Raw genomic sequence first — 20,043 nt, 5'->3', positions numbered from 1 at the left:
CCCTCACTGACGGGAAAACTGACCAATGGAGCCAAGCAGAGGCGAGTGGAGCCTGATCATTGGGCAGCCCAAGGCGGGTCAGACCGGGAAGGGATGCATTCTGGGAGTCGTAGTCTTGGTTTGGGGTACCCTGACCTGCTGCAGGGCAAATGGTTTTATTGAAAACAGACTAAACGTCGGAGAATGGGGGTTCATAATGCAGAGATAGGAAAACGTAGAAGCAAATCGATTTTAAAATATATTCAGGGCCGGCCTGGTGGCGCAGCGGTTAAGTTCGCACATTGTGCTTCTCTGCAGCCCGGGGTACGCTGGTCTGGATCCCCCGTGCGGACATTGCACCACTTGGCAAGCCATGCTGTGGTAGGCGTCCCATATATACAGTAGAAGAAGATGGGCACGGATGTTAGCTCAGGGCCAGTCTTCCTCAGCAAAAAGAGGAGGATTGGCAGCAGTTAGCTCAGGGCTAATCTTCCTCAAAAAATATATATATACATATTCAGATCAGGTGTGCTAGATAGGTTTCTCAAGCAACTGTCTTCAAGTGGCATCCAGGGGAGAAAAATGAATTTTGAGAATCTGTAGGGTGGAAAATAGAATCGTAGCATCTTTGGGAAAGGTTATTTAGTTCAGTGACCTATTTGCTCTCTGAATACCGTCCCCCGAAGTACCCTATAAAAATATCAGGCTACGGAGGAGAGTGAAGTGAAAGGAAAATTTTCGGCATGTACCCCGCCCCCTAGAGATGGATTCCTGTGTTGTACAAAGTTTTGGACAAAAGTATTGCACCATCTGACTTGCAGACGGGTAAGTTAAAGGCTTTCTCGACTTAGAGGAAGATCACAGAATCTTTTTTAAAAATTTAGTTGATTGAAAGATAAACACAAAGAGAAACAAAAAAAATGTTTAGAGCCACTTTTAAGTATCAATGAGTAATTAAGATATAGCAAATCTGAAATTATAAATAATTAAAAGAGCAGTTGCATGTCCAAGGTTTTTTTTGTTGCTTGTGTTTATCTTTTGTGGTTTGTTTATATTTTTTAGGGTTTTTTTGAGGTATGATTTATATACAGTAAAATGCACAAATCTTAAGTGTGCAGCTCAATGAATGTTTATGTATACACCCATGTAACCACACAGTGCACAGTAAAGAACAGTCTCGTTGCCCCAGCATGTGTTTTTAATTTTACTGAACAGGAAGCTAAAATACCAGATTGCCGGATAGTAGACACCTGGTAATTCTACATCAGAAATTTCGGCCAACTAATTATTAGTTTATATTCGAAGGTCTCCAGGACTCACTGTGCCTTGGTAAGTATTCTAAGAATAATATGCCTAAACAAAATATATATGCCATCTATTTGTATGTGTATATATTTTTTTAGTTATTATACAGTTTACAGTTACTATGTTTTGTGTCATCCTAGTGGGCAGATAAAAAAAAGAAAAATTCTAGAATGAGGACCCTGTTTGCAATTATAAGAGAACATTTACTTATTAAGTGCACCTTTATCACTTGATTGTAACTATCATTTTATGAATATATTGAAGGCAAGACCGACAATATTCTCTGCTCTGGAAACAACTTGAAATTAACAGTAAAATAACCAAGAAGCTTAGTTCAAACAAGCAAAGAAAACTCGTCATTTGCAATGGAAAAGCCAAAGGAGTGGGAGTATGGAAACCAAATCTTTGACGCTAACACACTTTTCTCTGGGCTTCAGTTTCCTCATATAAAAGGTGAGGAATTGGAAAACCTGTAATAACCTATCCCACTGTGACATTCCTGAGCCTATGGGAAATTTTTAAACTGTGTAAAGACAATTCCATTCAGAATTAATTATGCTGTGTTCCTCAATAAAGACTTCATTTGCCTTAATGTCATCGTCTTCCGCCATAAAGGACATGCGGATATTTAATTGGCGTTTCTCCCTTCTTTCATTAGGGCATGAGATCTTTGAGGAGAGAAAGGATGTTTCCTTTGGTATCTCCTGCTCCTCCAAACTGCAAAGAGAATAATCCATCAGATTGTTGCTATAAGAAAATTAGCCGGGGCGGGGGGGGGGTGGTGCCAGGCCATGTGGCCAAATGGTTAGGTTCGCATGCTCCACTTCGAGGCCCAGATTTCTGTGGTTCGGATCCTGGACATGGACATGGCACCGCTTGTCAGGCCGTGCTGCAGTGGTGATCCACATAGCACACCAGAAGGACCTACAACTAGAATATACCACCATGTACTGGGGGGCTTTGGGGAAAAGAAGAAGGGGAAGAAAAAAAAAGAAGATTGGCAATAAATGTTAGCTCAGGTACCAATCTTTAAAAAATAAGAAAGAAAGTTAGGGACATTTGTACTATCTCATTACAGAGTCCAGCCAAGCTTAGCCAATGGCTCTCCTCTGCTTCTTACTCACAATGAAGCAGCACAGGTAACCTGGTGAACTCGTGTACCTATGGTTTACATTTGTGCTCACATTCTTGCTTCCCCTCTGAATCCATTTTCTCACCACCCTAGCCCTCGATGGACCTAAGCCAATCTCCAAGGCTAAATAAACACTAAGGGGCTCCCTGGAGAGCACAAGTATGCAGGAAGACAGTGGAAAACAGAGACTGCAAAGTCTGTGATGCTTCCCCTTTTCTGTGTCCTCAGGAACCAAGCAGTACCCAAAGGCAGCACAGTTCAATGAAAAAATATTTAATAAATATTCCTTATGCTTACTAAATGATATAAATATCCTTGTTCAAATCAATGAACAATATTATATGTTGCAAAAATTTCAAACAATACCCTGTGATTAATAACTAGCTTTAGACACTCAGGAAAGTATCATAATCCGTTATGGTCCTTTGACATTCCCTCAAAGGCCACAAAAGCTTGGGTGTCAAAAACTCCATACAGCTCTAGGTGCCAGAGCAGCTTAAGGAATAACCTGCAGGCCCAGGCTTGCCCTGGCCAAGCAGGTCTGTTCTATTCTGTGCTATGGACTAGTCAGAATCTTCTCCTGATGCTGTAGTTCAGGGTCACGAGCACCAAGACAAGCCGACCTCTTTTCTCTTTCTGGCGGCTCTACTTGCCCATTGTGTGACTGTGAACAACTTTCTTAACCAGCCTCTACTTCAGTTTCCTCACCTTTATAATTAGGATAGAAGTAGTGTCTAATTCAAAGAATGGCTTGAGTATTCAGTGAGGTCATAATGGATGTAAAATATTGAGAAAAGTGCCTGGCATGTAGTAAGCACTAAGTAAATGTTCCAGTGGTGGTGGTATTAGTGGTTGGAGAGGGGTCAAGAGATGCTGGAGAGAAAGGGGAGGAAGCACCTTGGTGCATTCTGGAACAATTCAGACAACCAAATTCAAGCCCCCTCTCCACTCCCACCAAAAGCTTCCAATAGAACCAATCCAGACACTTATTTGAGTGAGACCTGTGTGCTGCAAATCCAATTGGCTAAAGGAGTAATACATTCATAGGCAGGATATTGTTTGGCTCCAATTTGACTAGTGTTGCAAGCCATCAGAGGTGTTTGCTCCATGTTTAAGGAACATTATGGAAACCAAATGGTCCCCGGAGTTAGCCAGTGTGCCTTGTGAAGACAAGAGAGTCCCATAGCCTCTGCCCCCATCTTTTGCTTCCTGGCATCCTTTGGGTTAGAAATGCTACAAAGAGCAGGAAAATCCAGAAGCCAGAAAGCATGGATGATCCTGTTTTGCCTGTTAAATTTGACAACACCGTTGGGCCTGCCAACAATTTCTGATTCATTGTCATTTGCCAAGGTTAATTTCAGCAGTCGCGTTTCTTAGTCACTGAAAAGTCATCCCCATTCTTAGCTGCACAAATTTCACGGAGGCTGTTTGAAGAGCTTTGCTTCTGTACTTAGAACCACAGATTTGCAGGAGGAAATTACCAAAAACTTACTGAGTAAATATGAATGTGGTATATGAGATTCTCTAATAATAACTCCACTCTGTAAATCTGTCTAGATTTAAGTGTGCATTTTAAAAAACATAGCCCCTTAACTCTTTAAATTGTGCCAATGTAATGAAATGATGAAGAGATGTAGCCTTATCCATCAACCAATCAAATATTAGTTAAGCATCTGTATACCTAAGTCTGTCCTTGACCAGAGACTCTAGATCAGCACTGCCCCATAGAAATATAATACAAGACATATATAATTTAAAGTGTTCTCGTACCTACATTTTAAAAAGTAAAAAGAAAAAGGTGAAATTAATTTAATATTTTATTTAACCCAATATATCCAAAATATCATTTCAACATGTAAGCAATATTTTAAAAAAATATTAATGGATATTTTACCTTTTTTTGTACTGTCTTAAAAATCTAGAATGTTTTTTTACACTAGCCCACATCTCGATTCAGACTGGCCACGTTTCAAGCGCACAATCACTGCATGTGCCTCGTGGCTACCATGTTAGACAGTGCAGCCTTAGAGTATAAAAATCTATCTCTTGCAATAGTTTATGATTTAACGTGAAATCATAGCAACCATTGATTGAACATGTACTATATGCCAGACACGATGCTAAGCACTTTGCCATATAATCTCATGTAATCTTTATAGTACCTTGTGATGTGGTTATTTTTAATCTTATTTTACAGGTGAGAAGACTAAAGCTTAAAAGATCCCAGAATCCCACACCAGTAAGGGACAGAGGCAGCCACATGGTCTATAGCCATATAAACCCATAAGGAATAGCATTTAAGAACAAGTGAGTATGTTAATATCCAAATGCAGAATCTGACCCATAAGACTCAGTAGAGGTTACTTAAATATTAAGTGAACAGATATTTTATATTTTAGAATAATTGATTTGAAAAGACAGTGTATTATATTTTTACCTTAGTGCATAGCAGTTTTCCTTACTCATTTTACCATTTGAAGTATAGAGGGACATTTCTCTGGACATGATGAATGCCTTCTGCTAGTTTACAGATGGGGTAGCATCTGTGTCTGGTAACATTTGCTTATTCATTCATTTAATCAATTATGTGTGAGCTACGTATGAGACAGTAAATTAGATATTATTTATAATCGGTTTCTCTTCAATATTATCCTTCAAGTAAACTGTACATCATCATTTTGAAGTTTCAAAATATTTAAAATGCCTGTCTTGATCAGCCAACAGGGCTTTGAGATGCTGATACTTACTCACACTAAAATAATCCTGCCTTGTAATTTATTATATTATATGCAAGGTATTTAGGGGGATACAAAGATCAAAAGTTTACAATCTAGTATGGAAAATAAGGTACAAACACAAATAACCATGAGAAAAGGTAACATGTGTTCTAGGCATGGTACAAAGAGCCATATGCATTAAAAATGGCAGATATAAATTTGCACAGGAGTGAGGAGGGAAAGCTAAAGAAAGGGGGTAGTATTTGATTGGAGGATCAAAAGGTGGGCCGTATTTCCTCTAGGGGAGATCTGGCAGCAATGACATTCCAAGCAAAATGTCAAGGCAGCAGTGACCAAGTCCTTGGGAGAGACTAACGTGGCTGGAATGCAGGGTCAGTGGGAAAGGTGGGTGCAGGGTGGGACTGGAAGCAGTGAGTACATTGGGCCTGACTGTAAGGACACTGACCAGCAGAGTCAGAAGACTGTGCTTGATTTACCGGGCAAAAGGGAGCCATTGATGGCTTTGAGCAAAGGAGAGACAGTGTCAAAGTTGTGCTTCAGGAAGATTAATCTGGCCAGAGGATGTGTAGAATGGATTCTTTAAATCAGATAAAAAGAAATGAGGCCTGGAAAGGGGGTTCAAAGAAGGGAGAGACGCAAAGGATGGGAGTGAGACATTTCAGAAGAAATACAGATACAGACAGATGGAAAAGCTATTTGGGTGGAAGTAGGAATGAGGGAGAGAGCCGGATAAAAATTACATAGATGTAGTATAACCACATGGGCCTCACACACAGTGCCCCGAGGGCTTACAAAATGCACGTAGATGTTAATGCTCTCTTTTTAGATCGTAATTTAGGATGAACAATTTTGCAGTTAAGACACAGAGAAAAAGAAATTTAAGACATAACTAAGTCTCCCCAAACACCAGTAGTCAGGAGAGGAATACAACTTTGGCATTTAGTTCCAAAACTTTGTCTAGGACAGTATGGAAAAGGAAGGAAAATTACATTTTGTTGAATTTTAAAACAAAGTATATATACACTATACCTCAATAAAGCAAAGTGCATAGAAATTCTGCCTCAATCAAGTCTATTCTAAGAATCTAAGCAAAGAAAATAAATCATAAAAGCACCATGGCTGCATCTGGTCAGCGGGCGGGGGTGGGGAGGGCGGGGGTACCAGGGGGTGAGGGCGGAAGAGCCAGTGCTTGTTGAAGTAAACTGAATATTGATTTTTTTGATTTTCATTGGCTCCATGCCATTTGACTGAGAAGCTACAGTTCCTTGTCCACAGCATTCACAATCAGTTTGATAGACCAGAAGCCAGGGTTTGGGAAGACTGAATCTCCTTGCCTCCTGTACTCGCTGAACTTTTGACAACATAGGAGCAGAATTTGAAAGATGCTTGTGAGGCACCTTGGGATACAAGCTGCAGAAATGGTTGCATTGATCACTCCCTTGCCGTTTTTAGAAATATGCAAAGATCACCTCCTCTGTTCCTCACCCCAGCTCACACCCACAGTTCACTTCCAGCACCTTCCTACATTCTACTAGCTCACCTGTGGGAATTTTTAGATAAAAAGAAATACCAGCTTTCATACCCTTCTTCCAGCCCTCCAAGATTCTGTTGGTTTTATAGAGTGTAGAAAATTGTGAACACTCTAATTTTATATTTTAAGTGCTACAAAGATCAAACAAAAATCTCTGAGAAGCAGGGCAGTTCAGTGTTTACCTCATCTCCCCAGCCTTTCACTGGATTCTTTGATGAGCCTCCAAAAAATATCTCTGATCTGAAACCAAACCCAGATGGATATTTTTCCTGGCCTGTGTTCCCCATTAGCCACCTGCTTCTCTCTGCTAATACAGGAAGGGGATGTGAGAAAACGGAAGGTGTTGGCTCAGAGCCCTGGAGGTCTGGGGAAGGTGGCTTTTAAAATAATCATTCTTTATTCACTGCCATGCTCCAATGCCACCTTCATTAATTGGAAATGCAAAGTATGCCCACAGTGTTTATTAAAAAGTAAATGAATATCAGGGTGCATACTAGAATTTCCAAGCTGGAAGTCACCTAAGAGGCCATTTAGTCTAAAGCTCCATTTCATAATCTAGACAACTCAAGACCAAGACTCAAGACCAGAGAAATTCAGTTAGATCCTAAAATCAATATGTTTAAAATAATGAGGTTGTTTAAAAGAAAAAAAAAAAAAACATAAAGAAATACTCAGGACACCACTAGACCCTGAAAGAAAGGTAGATTTGAGCAAATCAAACTTTTAGAATTGAAAAATACTGTTACTGAAATAATAAGTTGATGGGCTCGTTAAAAGCAAAATAGACACCTTTTAAAAAAGAACTAGAAATGGAGCTGAGGAAATTGCCATAATGCAGCAGAGTGGGGAAAATGAAAAACACAAACAGAAGTTAAGAGACATGAACAGTAGAATGAAAAGTTTCAAATATATCTAATGGGAATTCCAGATGGAGAAAAATAAAGGAAATAAAAGAAATAGTAGCCAAGAATTTTCCAGAATTGATCAAAGACAAGAATCCTCAGATTAAAGAATCACAATGAATCCTAAGCAAGGAATATAAAATTAAACCTTCACTTAGATGCACTGTCATGAAACTCAAAGCACCAAGAATATGGGAAAAATATTGAAAGCAATCCAAAAGAAAAGAGGAACAAAATTTTAGACTGACAGCACATTTCTCAACTGCAACAACAAAGGGCATAAAACAATGAACAATATTTTCAAAGGCCCAAAGAAAATAACTGACAACCTAGAATTCTATACCTTGCTAAACTATTAAAGATTTAGGGCAAAATAAAGACTTTCAGAATAACACTCCAGATCTCTGTTGAACGGACTCTGTATTTATTGTTAGGGCTGCCATAACAAAATACCACAGGCTGGGGGCTTAAGCAACAGAAATTTCTCTCTCACAGTCCTGGAAGCTGGAAGTCTCAGATCAAGGTCCTGCAGGGTTCAGTTTTTGGAGAGAGCTCTCTTCCTCTTCTAATAAGGCCACCAGTCCTACTGGATTAGGGTCCCACCTTATGACCTCATTTAACTTAATTACTTCCTAAAGACCCTTTCTCCAAATACAGTCACATTTAGGGATTAGGGCCTCTACATGTGAATTTGGGGGGGGGGACACAATTCAGTCCATAGCAGACTCTTGAAGGATACGTTTCAGGAAGAAGGATATTGAATACAGAAGTAAGGAAAAAACAATGGTGAGCAAAGAAATTGATAAACACAATGCTAAATCTAGAAAATATCAATACTAACAATAATGACTAATTTAGAGGGGGTAAAAACTAGATGGAAATAACTAGCATTATCTAATAGTACTTTCAACAGTGATGGAAATGTTCTATATCTGCTCTGTCCAATATGGTAGCCATTAGCCACATGTGGCTAGTGGCTACCTTATTAAACAGCACAGCATTAGACAATAACATGGCAAATGGCTAGAGCAGATCAAAGTTAAATATTCTAAGATCTTTATTTGGAAGGAGAATGGACATTTTGAAGGCAGTTATTCATGTTAAAAATTAAGGATAAAGACTAGAAAAATTGAAATATAATGTATCATTTCCAAAGTAGAAGAGGGAAAAGAGGAATAAAGAAAACACTCTGAATACACAGAAGACTGGAAAAGAGGTGAGAAAAAGAAATCAGAGAAAAGCATGGTAAATAGAAAGCTTAAGAAATATGATAGAAATAAATAAGAAATAAACTGGTTTATTCTTAAAATGGATTACAGATGTAGAATGGAGCCTCACATTTCAAGATAATACTGAGTGAAAAAATCAGGTAGCAAAAGATATGTACAGTATGAAACCTTTTATGTAAACTTTCAAACATATAAACTATTACTATTTATTTTTATTAACACATAAATGTATCAACTATAACAATATGCCTGAGAATGAATGACACAACCCGACTTCAGGATAGTGATTTCTTCTGGGGGAGGAGCAAAAGAAGGGGAGTAGATCTTTAGTTGAATTTAAATATTTTTAAGAAAAGATTTGAAGCAAATATAACAAAATGTTAACATATAAAATCTGGGTGGTGAGTACTTGGACTTCAAACTATATTGTCTGAAATTGATCGTAGTTTCAAACTATTATCTTTCATAAATAAAAATTCAAATATAAAAGAAACACATTAGGCCAAACCATCCATCCAGATACTTTCCTCTTTTCTCTGTGTTGGACTATTTCTCTCTGACTGGTTTAGATCTGAGGATTTGAACTTGATTTCTTGTCACTTAGGAAACTTTTGTCCGCAAAATGATCATCTAACATATGAGTCTTCCTCACAGCAGAGGACTAAGGAGCTGGACAGCCCAATTCCATTGGGAAGTTCTGTTCCCCTTGGTTAGGGGTCAGCTACTCATTTAGAACCCTGTGTTCTATTAGTGGGACGAGTGAGCGCTCTTGGATGCCACTGGATGGCTGTGAGGAAGGGAAGAAAGAAGAGGGAGAAGAAAAGGAAAAGAGTAGGGAGGAAAGGGAGAGAAGGAGGAAGAGTTACGGTAGAGGGCTACCAATTGACTTTGCTTACATTAGATCCCTGTAGAAGAAAATGGGATGGAATCACCTCATGTCATTGCTTTGACGTTTTTCTATCAATGCCCCTTTTATTGTATTCCAATTACTGTTTACATATCTGTTTTCCCCACTGGACCATGTCTTATGCCACTTCTTACCCCGAGTGCTTAGCACAATGCCTGATAGAGTAGGCCATAATGAATGGCTGTTGAGTTAACATTGAATACACCCATTCAGATCTTAAATGATTTCCTGACCTCTTGTGTAAGCCTGCCCAGCCTTTCCCATTTGCATTACTGCCTTCTTGGGTCCTTTTTCAGGCCCTCAAAATTTGAAACCTTTAAGTCTTTTCTATCTCCAGCTCTGAGCTGGGATGCTCAGAAGAGCTTCTAGGTGACCCACAGAGTGTTTTGACAGAAAGACAAGGGAGAGAGACTTGGGACAGTGTCTAGAAATGGGGACTTCCTGGGGGATGCCCAGGAGTGCCGCAGAATCCTGAACCTGACTTTTACTTCATGGGAGCCGTGGTAGGGAGCCATGGTCAAGAGGGTAGAGGAGAGGGATATGGCTGTTCCTGACACCTGGTGGTCATGTCCTTCCTCCCCTGTCCCAGGCTGAAGTGTGGGGCCCCCAACGACCTTCTCACACCTAGCCCTGGCCTTCCAAAGCCAGCCCTGGGCTTCATGATAACAGTCCTCTCTTTTCAAGAGAAGTCAGCTGGTGCTTACGGTTGTGGGTGGTACCATCTTAACCTAGACAGCAGTCTGGCCCCGCAAGATATTTCTGTCAACAGTACTGTGGGAACCGGTCTGTTCTGTTCAGTTGCCATTGAAGGGATTTCCCAACAAAGATGTCTGTGTAAATGGTCTGTTGGGGAATGACCGGCCCTGCCTTGAGGCTGCTTGCTCATTGGCCAGCCCGCGTGCTAGTACCCACTGGCATTTCAGCAGTGAGCTGTTCAGGAGCTGTTCACGCTGAAGTGGAGGCAAGTAAACATGAAGGTACAGGTACGTGTGGGCAGAGCCATCTGTGGCTTACTGAGCAGAAGCCTGCCCTGCTTCAAGAGGGGACAAGACAACAGGTGCATACTTACCTCTCCCTGTCAACAGATTGGGGTGGCTATGGCTGGCCAAGGAAATTCCTCACCTGACAGCCAGTCTTGGTGGGTCCTGGGCAGGTCTTGGGTCTCCGGGTGGATGAACCCACAACTCTGGTTCTGTCCCTCGCTGCCGTAGGCTCTAACTTGAGCAAAGCAGGGCAGAACCCAAGGGCCTGGGACATTAACAAGGTCTACTATCTTGGAACCTCCACAGCATCATCTGTTGTACCAGGCACATCCCTGACAATCTCCAGCAGCTAAAGAAGCACAAAAAGCAGCAGGCACAGTAAATTCTGCGGCACTGGGGGCTTCTCTGGGAGTCCTTCCTCGATAACATTCTCCCTCAACTATTGCTGTTCCAGCCATTCTGCAGTAAAGGCTGCAACCGAGTGCAGGGCCTTTCCCATTAAGCTGCCCTAGCTGTGGTCCACCCTGACCCTCCCATCACCCACTAAGGACTGCAAAGAAAGAAGAGGAATCCCAGGCTTACTGCTTCACAGCATCCAGACTGCTCCAACAGGGACGCTGTGCACCAGGAAGGAGCCGGGAACTGTGAACTCCCATGCGGCACAAAGGACTTGCCTGAACACTGTGCCAAGAGACTTGACCAAATTTTAGCCTGGCTTCTGCCTGCATTAGGCTGTGTCCCTAAAGGTGACCCCAGCCCCTGTGCTGAGTCTTTGCCCAAGAAAACACAGCTCTGCCAAACTGCAAAATGTACTTGGTCCCAAACCACATTGCCAAAGCCTTTCTGGTAAGTTTCCACTCACCCCCCCCCTTTCTATAATTTTCCATGTTCCCATAGCCCCCTTTTTCGTTCCCCAGAGTCTTCCCAGTGCCATCTTGTTCCTTTTCATCCCCCTGTAGTCCCTTTTAGTTACTTCTAAGGGGCTAAGTCCCTTTAGCACCTTAAAAATCCTCAGTCATTCAGTCTTAGTTGGCGTTGAGCTCAGTTTCTTTCTTTCTTTCTTTCTTTTTTTTTTTTTTTGAGGAAGATTAGCCCTGAGCTAACTGCTGCCAATCCTCCTCTTTTTGCTGAGGAAGACTGGCCCTGAGCTAACATCCATGCCCATCTTCCTCTACTTTATACGTGGGACGCCTACCACAGCATGGTGTGCCAAGCGGTGCTATGTCCGCACCCAGGGTCTGAACCAGCAAACCCCAGGCCTCCGAAGCAGAACGTGTGCACTTAACTGCTGCGCCACCGGACCAGCCCCTGAGCTCAGTTTCTTTTGGAGTCCCTCTTCCCTGCTGCAGTAGTCTGAGTAAAATCTGTCTTGCCACCTTTAACAAGTGTCCAGTGCTGTTTCTCTTTGACAGGACCAGTCCAGGACATCCACTGATGGCCTCAGCCCTGACACTCCCAGGCCAGGAGTCAGCACCACAGGCACCACAGCAAGATCCATCTGGGATCCACTGGGCTCCAGCAGAGATCCAGCACCTGCTCATCAACATGGAGGAGCCTGCCACCAAGAGGTGCCTGAAGAAAATTCACTGCAACACTTCAGTCCATGAAGATGTGGCCACACACCTTCAGGAGCAAGGATATGTCCAGCATGCATACTAGTGCTGTACCAAGTTCAAGGCCCTCAAGGTGGCCTATAGGAAGACCCACATGGCCATCCTGCACTCTCGGGTGCAGCCCCAGGGCTGCCCCTTCTACAGAGTGATGGGTCAGGTGCTGCAGATGACTGGCAGCAGCAGCCCAGGCAATCTCAGGGAGCAGACCTGGCCATGAGATCACGACCACCACCACCAGCTGATCCAGGGAAGGACAAAAGTAATGAGGAGAAAGATGGATGAGCAGAAGAATACTCTCCCCAGCAGCAGGAGCAGCAGGAGGCACCAGAACCAGAGATGGAGATAGAGACAGAGTATCAGTTTAAGCTGGAAGTGGAAGCATTAGAGCTGTCCAGTGACCTCAGTCCTGAAAACCCAACTGGTACCCAAACCAGCAAGACAACTGAGATGGAGATTAGCCAGGATGTCCAAGGGACTGGGGCGCATAGTTGGGCAAATGTGTTCTACCAAAGCCCTGATGCCATGGGACTGGGTGGAGAAGGAAGCCATAAGTGATACAACCAAAGTCGAGATCCCCTCAAAGGAGATGGAGCTCCTGAAAATTTAGGAAAGCATGGTTTCACTGCAGGTGTTAGAGTCAGCAGACACTGCCAGTTAATGCTAAGGCTGACACTAGAACCCAAGCCCAGGGATCCTTCCACTGGCTAAGAACTAGCCCTTGCCTTGAATGTAGTTGATAACTGGTCATCATGGTAATTTTTTTCAGTGTTAAAACCAGGACCTGGAAAGAATAGGATGAGGAGAGCAGCTAGAAGTTCTTTTTTCTCCAACAGAAGTCTAGGGAAGGGCAAAGTCTCCAGACAGAAACCATCCTCAGAGTGAGAAACTCTATCACCAGCCTCAAAGGCTCTCGGGGTGTCTACGGTGTCCCCCTGGAGCACAGGTGGGGCAAGTGCACCAGCTCCAGCTCAGAGCCTGGACCCTCAGGTGCCACCAGATTGTTGCTGCCATGATTGCAGCTGAGATGGCAGAGAACAGGTGCCTGCTCAGCCAATCAGCCCGGGAATTAGCTGCCCGGCTGCAGCATCACCTACACCAGCACAATGCCCACCTGGCAGCCCTGGTGCAGGTAGCCAGAGACAGTTAGGCCCAGCCCCAGGAGGTGGTGGTCATTCTTCAGGACATTGCAGATGATGCCCATGAGGGGGCAGCCCTCCTAAGGTCATCCCTGGACCACTTGAGCCAGGAATGAAACCTGTAGACCACAGCCTCTGCCACACCCAGCTACTCCAGGACTTGGGGAGATTTCTCCACTGAGATTTGGATTCTTGCTTCTCTTTTCTCCTCTTTCTTTTAGGAGAAATTTGAAAATTAAGTGGAGGAAAGGGGTAGATGACAAAATGAACAAAAGGCAAGGGAACTTAGGATTTTAATAAAAGATCTTGAGATGAAGGCAGCTAGTGTTTGGGGTTTTTTCCTTATGTTTCATTCTGTCTCAGCCCTGCAGCAAAGGACAGACGAGCCTCTGGATCAGGGTTTCTAATGATTATAATCAGGCCTTAGCCAAGAGAGGCCATGGTGGAAAGGCCCACGTCTGTCCTTTCGTTACCCTCAAGTCTCTTTTGTTGTCATTCATACACTGAAGAGACAGTTGAAGATCTACTTTATGCCCAGGCATTATATTAAGTACACAGTATGGTATTGTGATAAAAATGCACATTGTATTTGGAAAACTGTATGGGAGTTTTAAAAAATTAAAAATAGAACTACCATATGATGCAGCAATCCCGCTTCTGGGTATATATCCAAAAGAATTGAAAGCAGGATATCAAAGAGATATTTGCATACCCATCTTCATTGCAGTATTATTCACAGTAGCCAAGAGGTAGAAGCAACATAATGTCCATGATGGGTGATTGGATAAACAGAATGTGGTCTATCCACAATGGAATACTATGCAGCCTTGAAAAGGAAGGAAATCCTGTCATGTGCTACAACATGGATGAAACTTGAGGACATTGTGCTAAATGAAATAAGCAGTCACCAAAGGACAAATACTGTATGATTCTACTTATATGAGGTATCTAAAGTAGTCAAATTCGTAGATACAGAAAGTAGAACCGTGGTTACCCAGGGCTTGGGGATGAGGGGATAAAGGGGAGTTATTCTTTAATGGGTAAAAAGTTTCAGTTCTCCAAGATATAAAGGTTCCGGAGATGTGTTTCACAACAATGTAAATATACTTGACACTACAGAACTTTACACTTAAAATGGTTAAGATGGGAAATTTTATGATATTTTTTATCATGATAGAAAGAATTCACATCATCCTTGCCCTCATGGACCTTATAATTTAAAGGGGAAGATAGTCATTGAATAAAGCTGCAAATAAATGATCAGTTCCGTAAAGAAAATGAACAGGAAGAGAATCAGGTGAGCCTAGGGATCAGACCTACTTGATGTGATCCAGGAAGGCCTCTCTGATTATGGCCTAACTTAGGTATTGGTAGGCTTCTCAGAGAAAGCCAAGCTCCCCAAGCCCTTGTCCAAATGTAGAGCAGTCCTGGAAATGAGTCTCGACCGAGTCAACTGCAGCCCCCTGCTCTGGGCACTGAGTAATAATGGCGGTGGGAGTGAGCCTCCTTATACCAGCCAACACCCCAACTCTTCTCCTCCCTGGACTCCCGGAAGCACAGAGTGGGCTGAGGGTGACACTTGCCTACACCAGAGCATTGTTGTCTGTGTGTGTGGTATTTGTGGTAAGCCTTTGTGTGTGAATTTTTTTAGTCTTTATAAGCATGAACACTGCCTATTTTAGGCCTTAGGGTCTCAAAGCATCCTTGATATCTCATTTACAGTTATTGTACAGAGAGTAGGAGCTACACACACACACTTACCTCATAAATGCTCATCTCCAACTCATCCTTGGAGGTAGATGTTGTAGTGGATCTTTTCAAACTCCCAGAAAGGACATGTCCTTCTTCAGGGAAGGAAGAGGGTTACCTCTGAGGTCCTCTCACCAAATGATGGTGAAGCCATTTATGAGGCTTCTCTCCTTCTGTACATTTGACTGTCTCAACCTCTGCTCAACTGCTCAGCTCCCGTCAGCCCAGGGCTTTGCTGTAGCCAGGACACAGGCCTATGCGTAGGCACCTGCCTTCTGTTGTTCCAGAAGGAGAAGAATGGCAGGGGACAGGAGAAGCAGGGCCCCTTCCCGCTTACTTTCCACTGCCACCCAGCTGATGAGTCTCCACCCAGGAACTGAGACCAACTCTGATCATCATTCAAACTTGTCTGAGGCCTCAGAGGGTGCTGCTGGGTCTATAATGAGCAAGCACAATGCCAACATTTTCACACTAGAAGTGATGCACTGCTAGAGCCAGAAGCAGACTAGGTGATTTTAGTAAGGCTCTCTCATGTTACAGAGAAAGAAGTTGAGACCTGGAGAGATTTCAGGACCTTGGGGTCCTAGGTGATGGACTCCGCAGTCCAGAACTTTTCCAAGTGTTTATCGTTGTTAGTGCCCTTGAGTTGATTCCAACTCCTTCCAAGTCCTAGTGACCCTGTGTAGAACACAGTGGAACCCTGCCTGGTCCTTTTGCATCGTCCTCTCACCTTGCTGCACTATATCAGACAATGCTCCACTGCTATTCACAGGGTTTTCATGACCAATTTTTTCAGAAGTGTGTGGTCAGGTCCTTCTTCCTAGTCCGTCTCAGTCTGGAAGCTCTGCTGAAACCTGTACACCTGTGACCCTGCTGGCATTTGAAATCCTGGTGGCACAGCTTTCAGCATCACAGCAACACGCAGCTGCCACAGTATGACAACCAGCAGGCAGCAGGTGGCATGGTTCCCTGACCAGGAAATGAACCCGTGCCGGTGGCCCTGAGAGCACGGAATCTTAACCACTAGACCACCAAGCTGGCTTTTCCAAGTTTGGCATTCACCCAAAGCTTACCTTAATCTCAGCAGACCCCCACCCCCCATCAGGCCGGCATTTATCCTTTGGCAGTGTGCAGGGCCAGTGAAAGGTGGGCCTGAGGTGAGGTTTTAATCTTCTGATCCAAGGTCTGGGTGCCACACCTTCTCCACTGGTCACTGATTCCAGCTGCTTAGGATTCTTGAGGCCCTGAAACCAGCCTTTCTCTCACCTCAAGCCTGAAACAGCTGAGTAACAAGGCTTAGTCCTCTTTCTCCTCACCCCCAAATCAGCAAATAATTCAACACCTGCCCTATCTCAACAGTGTGGCTTAACCAAAATAAAGGCTACCTCTCTGCCTTATTATCACCCTTAACCTTCAAAAGCGTTTATAAATTACCTACCACCTCCCCCTAGGTGACCCATAAATCTTAAAAGGAGATTAAAAAAACTAACCAGAACTTTTTGTAACTACACTTTTTTAACTAGTAGATCTTTCTTATTATGGTATAGTCATTCACCCTAAATCCTCCCCACGCCCTCCCTCCCCCAACACACACACACACACACACACACACACACACACACACCGGTGAGGTTTTTCACTTCCAGGAAATTGTGTAAGAGAAGGAGAGGAATTGGGAGAAGGGAAGGGCAGAGGGTAAACACGGGAACATCCCAGCTGGGTTTGGGATTGTCTGGCTACGTTTCCAAAGATGGAGAAGCCGAGGCTCCTCCTCCACCCTACAGAATTCCAGTCCACAGTTTGCCTCTCACTCTCGCGAGCTAGGTCCTTAGCTGGGACTGGTGGAGGGCAGGAGGAAGGCTGCGGAGGCAGGGAAGATACTCCCCTTTAGAAAACTGAGGGTAAGGGCAGGGCAGCCGCAGAAACTACACCTCCCAGGAGTTCCCTCAGCCGACAAGCCAGAGAACGGACAGCTCCATCACCCAGTAAGCTACCGGACTACCCTACAATGACCAATCACAAGTAGAAGAGGGTGGGTGCTTAGGAAGGCGGAGCTTTCTGGGTATTCTGATGAGGTACCCTCACCCCCGTACCCACACAGGGCTGTCCCGTTCGTCTCCAGCTTTCATATGTCACCTCCCACCCCCACCTCTGTCCACTGAAATAAAGAGCCTAAGTGACATTAGTGAAAGAGTTTATTCAATAATCAGCGTGAGGAGTTCGAACACCGGAAAACAGTTCAACAGAGCACTCCGATGGAACTGCTCCGACGTGTGTGAGCTTGAGTGCTCAGCTTACGTCGCTTTCACAAACAATGCACATGCAGGGAAGAGGAAAAGAGAAAAAACCTTACAACTAGAGTTCAAATATGTTAAAAAAAAAAAGGATAGAGTACATCTGGGCTTTTCTTTAGATTATACAGTGAAGGTAACATAAGAATTCCTTGATGACATATCAAGCGAGTTCAGAGACGCTGATATTATCTATGTGTGGAGGGAGGCAAGGACCAGGGTCGTTAACTAGTCTCTCAGTCTCTAAGAAATGCAGCTGGGAAATGTGAGAGCAAGGCACCGCATTACATCTTCCTGTTGCGGGTAGGTCCACGGGGCGTCATCAGTCATCAGGTGTGGGGTTGCAAGGTCATCTGGCTCAGGCTCAAGACGGCCTGCATGGCTGCTTCACAGCACAGCGTGGATTTTACTGGACTGACTTAAAGCCTATGCAGTTTGCTTGCTAGATTTGCCTGTTAGAGCAGGGAGAGGTGCCCCAAAAATCTGTCCACACCTCCTAGCCAGTCCTTCTGTCCCCAGCTTCCTCCCTTTCTCCCCCTATAATTCATTCCTCTGTACTACTAAGGGTTATCTTTTTAAAAAGCCAAAGTGATCATGTCACCCGTGATGCTTAATTCCATCAGTGATTTCTTTCGGCTCAAATGAAGCAGCTCAATCCCCCTAGCATGGGACACAGGCCCCTGCCTGCCTCTGCAGCCCCAACTTCCCCCTCCCCCTGGCCTCCAGCTTGCGGATCTTCCTGCAGTGCTCCCAAAGGACCTCACTGCTTCCACTCCTGCACCTTCTGCAGGTCCCGCCTCCTGGAGCTCATTCCACCAAGCCTGTCCTTGACCCCTCAGCTCAAGGGTCAACTCTCACAGATCTACTCAATTTGGTGCCGTTTTTCTAGATAGCCACATGCCCAGCACTTATCTCATTACAACAGCTCTCTTACTATTTTAACTGTTGGTTTGCTTGGCGTCCCCCCACCCCCACCCCCAGGAATTCTTGAAGACAAGGACTGTATCTTTCTCACCTTTGTACAACTAGTGTTGTATGTAGCAGGCACATAAAATGTTTAGTGAATGCACAATCTCAACAGCATATATATTGCCCAGGAAGGAGAGGCTGGGAGATGACTTCACGCCTTGAAGGATTCCTGGGCAGCTTCCACATACCTATACCCTCTCCCAGTTGTTAAACACTTTATCTGACCTTGGGAACATGGGATCATTGACTGTCAGAGATGGAAGGGACTTCAGAGCTCAAGAGAAGCAGGATGGAGGAGGGAATGTCAGAACAGGAGCAAAGATCAGAAAGAAGAGAAGATGCTATAAAGCTGGTTTTGAAGATGGAGAAAGGAGCCACAATCTGAGGAATGTAAGTGATGTCCACAAGCTTAAAAAGGCAAGGAACAGGAGCTGGCCCGGTGGTGCAGCTGTTAAGTGCACACGTTCCGCTTCAGAGGCCCAGGGTTAGCTGGTTTGCATCCCAGGTGTGGACGTGGCACCGCTTGGCAAGCCATGCTGTGGTAGGCATCCCACATATAAAGTAGAGGAGGATGGGCATGGATGTTAGCTCAGGGCCAGTCTTCCTCAGCAAAAAGAGGAAGATTGGCAGCAGATGTTAGCTCAGGGCTAATCTTCCTAAAAAAAAATAAAAAGGCAAGGAACAAATTCTCCCCTACAGCCTTTAGAAGGAACATGGCCCTGCCTACCCCTTGACGTTAGCACCCTGAGACTGACTTTGGACTTCTGACCTCCAGAACTGTAAGATAATAAACTTGCCTTGTTTTAAGCCACTCAGTTTGTGATGATTTGTTACAGCAGTAATAGGAAATGACTACAGATTACTATTATTTGAACAGGGGTGGTTCAGAGAAGGGCACAGGTGTGTGTCCAAGTGCAAAGGTGGATGTGTATAAAAATGTATATGCCTTTATGGGTGATAAAAGCCACACTCACATTTAAAGTGAGCAGATGAGTACACCTGCCACTGTAAACAGCCTGAGCTCTAACGCAGCCACCTCCGTGTAACAAGTTTCTTACAGGCCCCTTTGACAGTGTCGACAATTTGTTCCCCGTGTGCTGGGGAATAACCAGCCGGCATGCCCTTTCCAAGCACTTTATAAAAAGATACAGCAATTTGGAGTGTTCCAACTATTAACAACAGAGCTTCAGTCTTAGAAAGGGGGAGGGGAGGGTTCACATGGAAGGAAGAAAGACAGCCTGGCATAGAAATTCACATGAAAAGGCAGGATGGATAGTGATCACCCTGAGTTGGCTGGGCCTGGAATGCCAGGCGCCAATGGATGGCTTGGTGTACCTGGAACCCCAGCTGCCTTTGCACTCATCCTTTGCGTGCTGCGCTGCAGGCTGCTTCTGCTCCATGCCGTGGCAAGGGTGGAGCCTTTGGTCCCACTCCAGCAGAAGACTTTGTCTCAGTCGATACACGGACTGTGGAGCAGGCAGCAGCCAGGGACCACCTCACAGGTGCTCTGCCCAACACAGTGCCTTACCCGGGAGGCCCTGCCACCGGCCTCTCTCCTGCTTAAAGGCCTGCACAACAA

At 44.2% G+C, this 20,043-nt stretch overlaps 1 long non-coding RNA gene across 1 annotated transcript; it reads left to right on the top strand.

The window, feature by feature from the left end:
* Window positions 1-95: 95 nt before the first annotated feature.
* On the top strand, window positions 96-12,257 carry LOC106827036 (uncharacterized). The gene is made up of 4 exons (XR_001397041.3): window positions 96-804; window positions 1,549-1,737; window positions 4,614-4,723; window positions 12,119-12,257. It is a non-coding gene; the product is annotated as an uncharacterized lncRNA (long non-coding RNA).
* Window positions 12,258-20,043: the final 7,786 nt, after the last annotated feature.

The sequence above is a fragment of the Equus asinus genome, chromosome 8, assembly GCF_041296235.1.
Source record: "Equus asinus isolate D_3611 breed Donkey chromosome 8, EquAss-T2T_v2, whole genome shotgun sequence".
In the NCBI taxonomy this organism is placed as follows: domain Eukaryota; kingdom Metazoa; phylum Chordata; class Mammalia; order Perissodactyla; family Equidae; genus Equus; species Equus asinus.
This window is presented reverse-complemented; position numbering and strand designations above follow the sequence as displayed.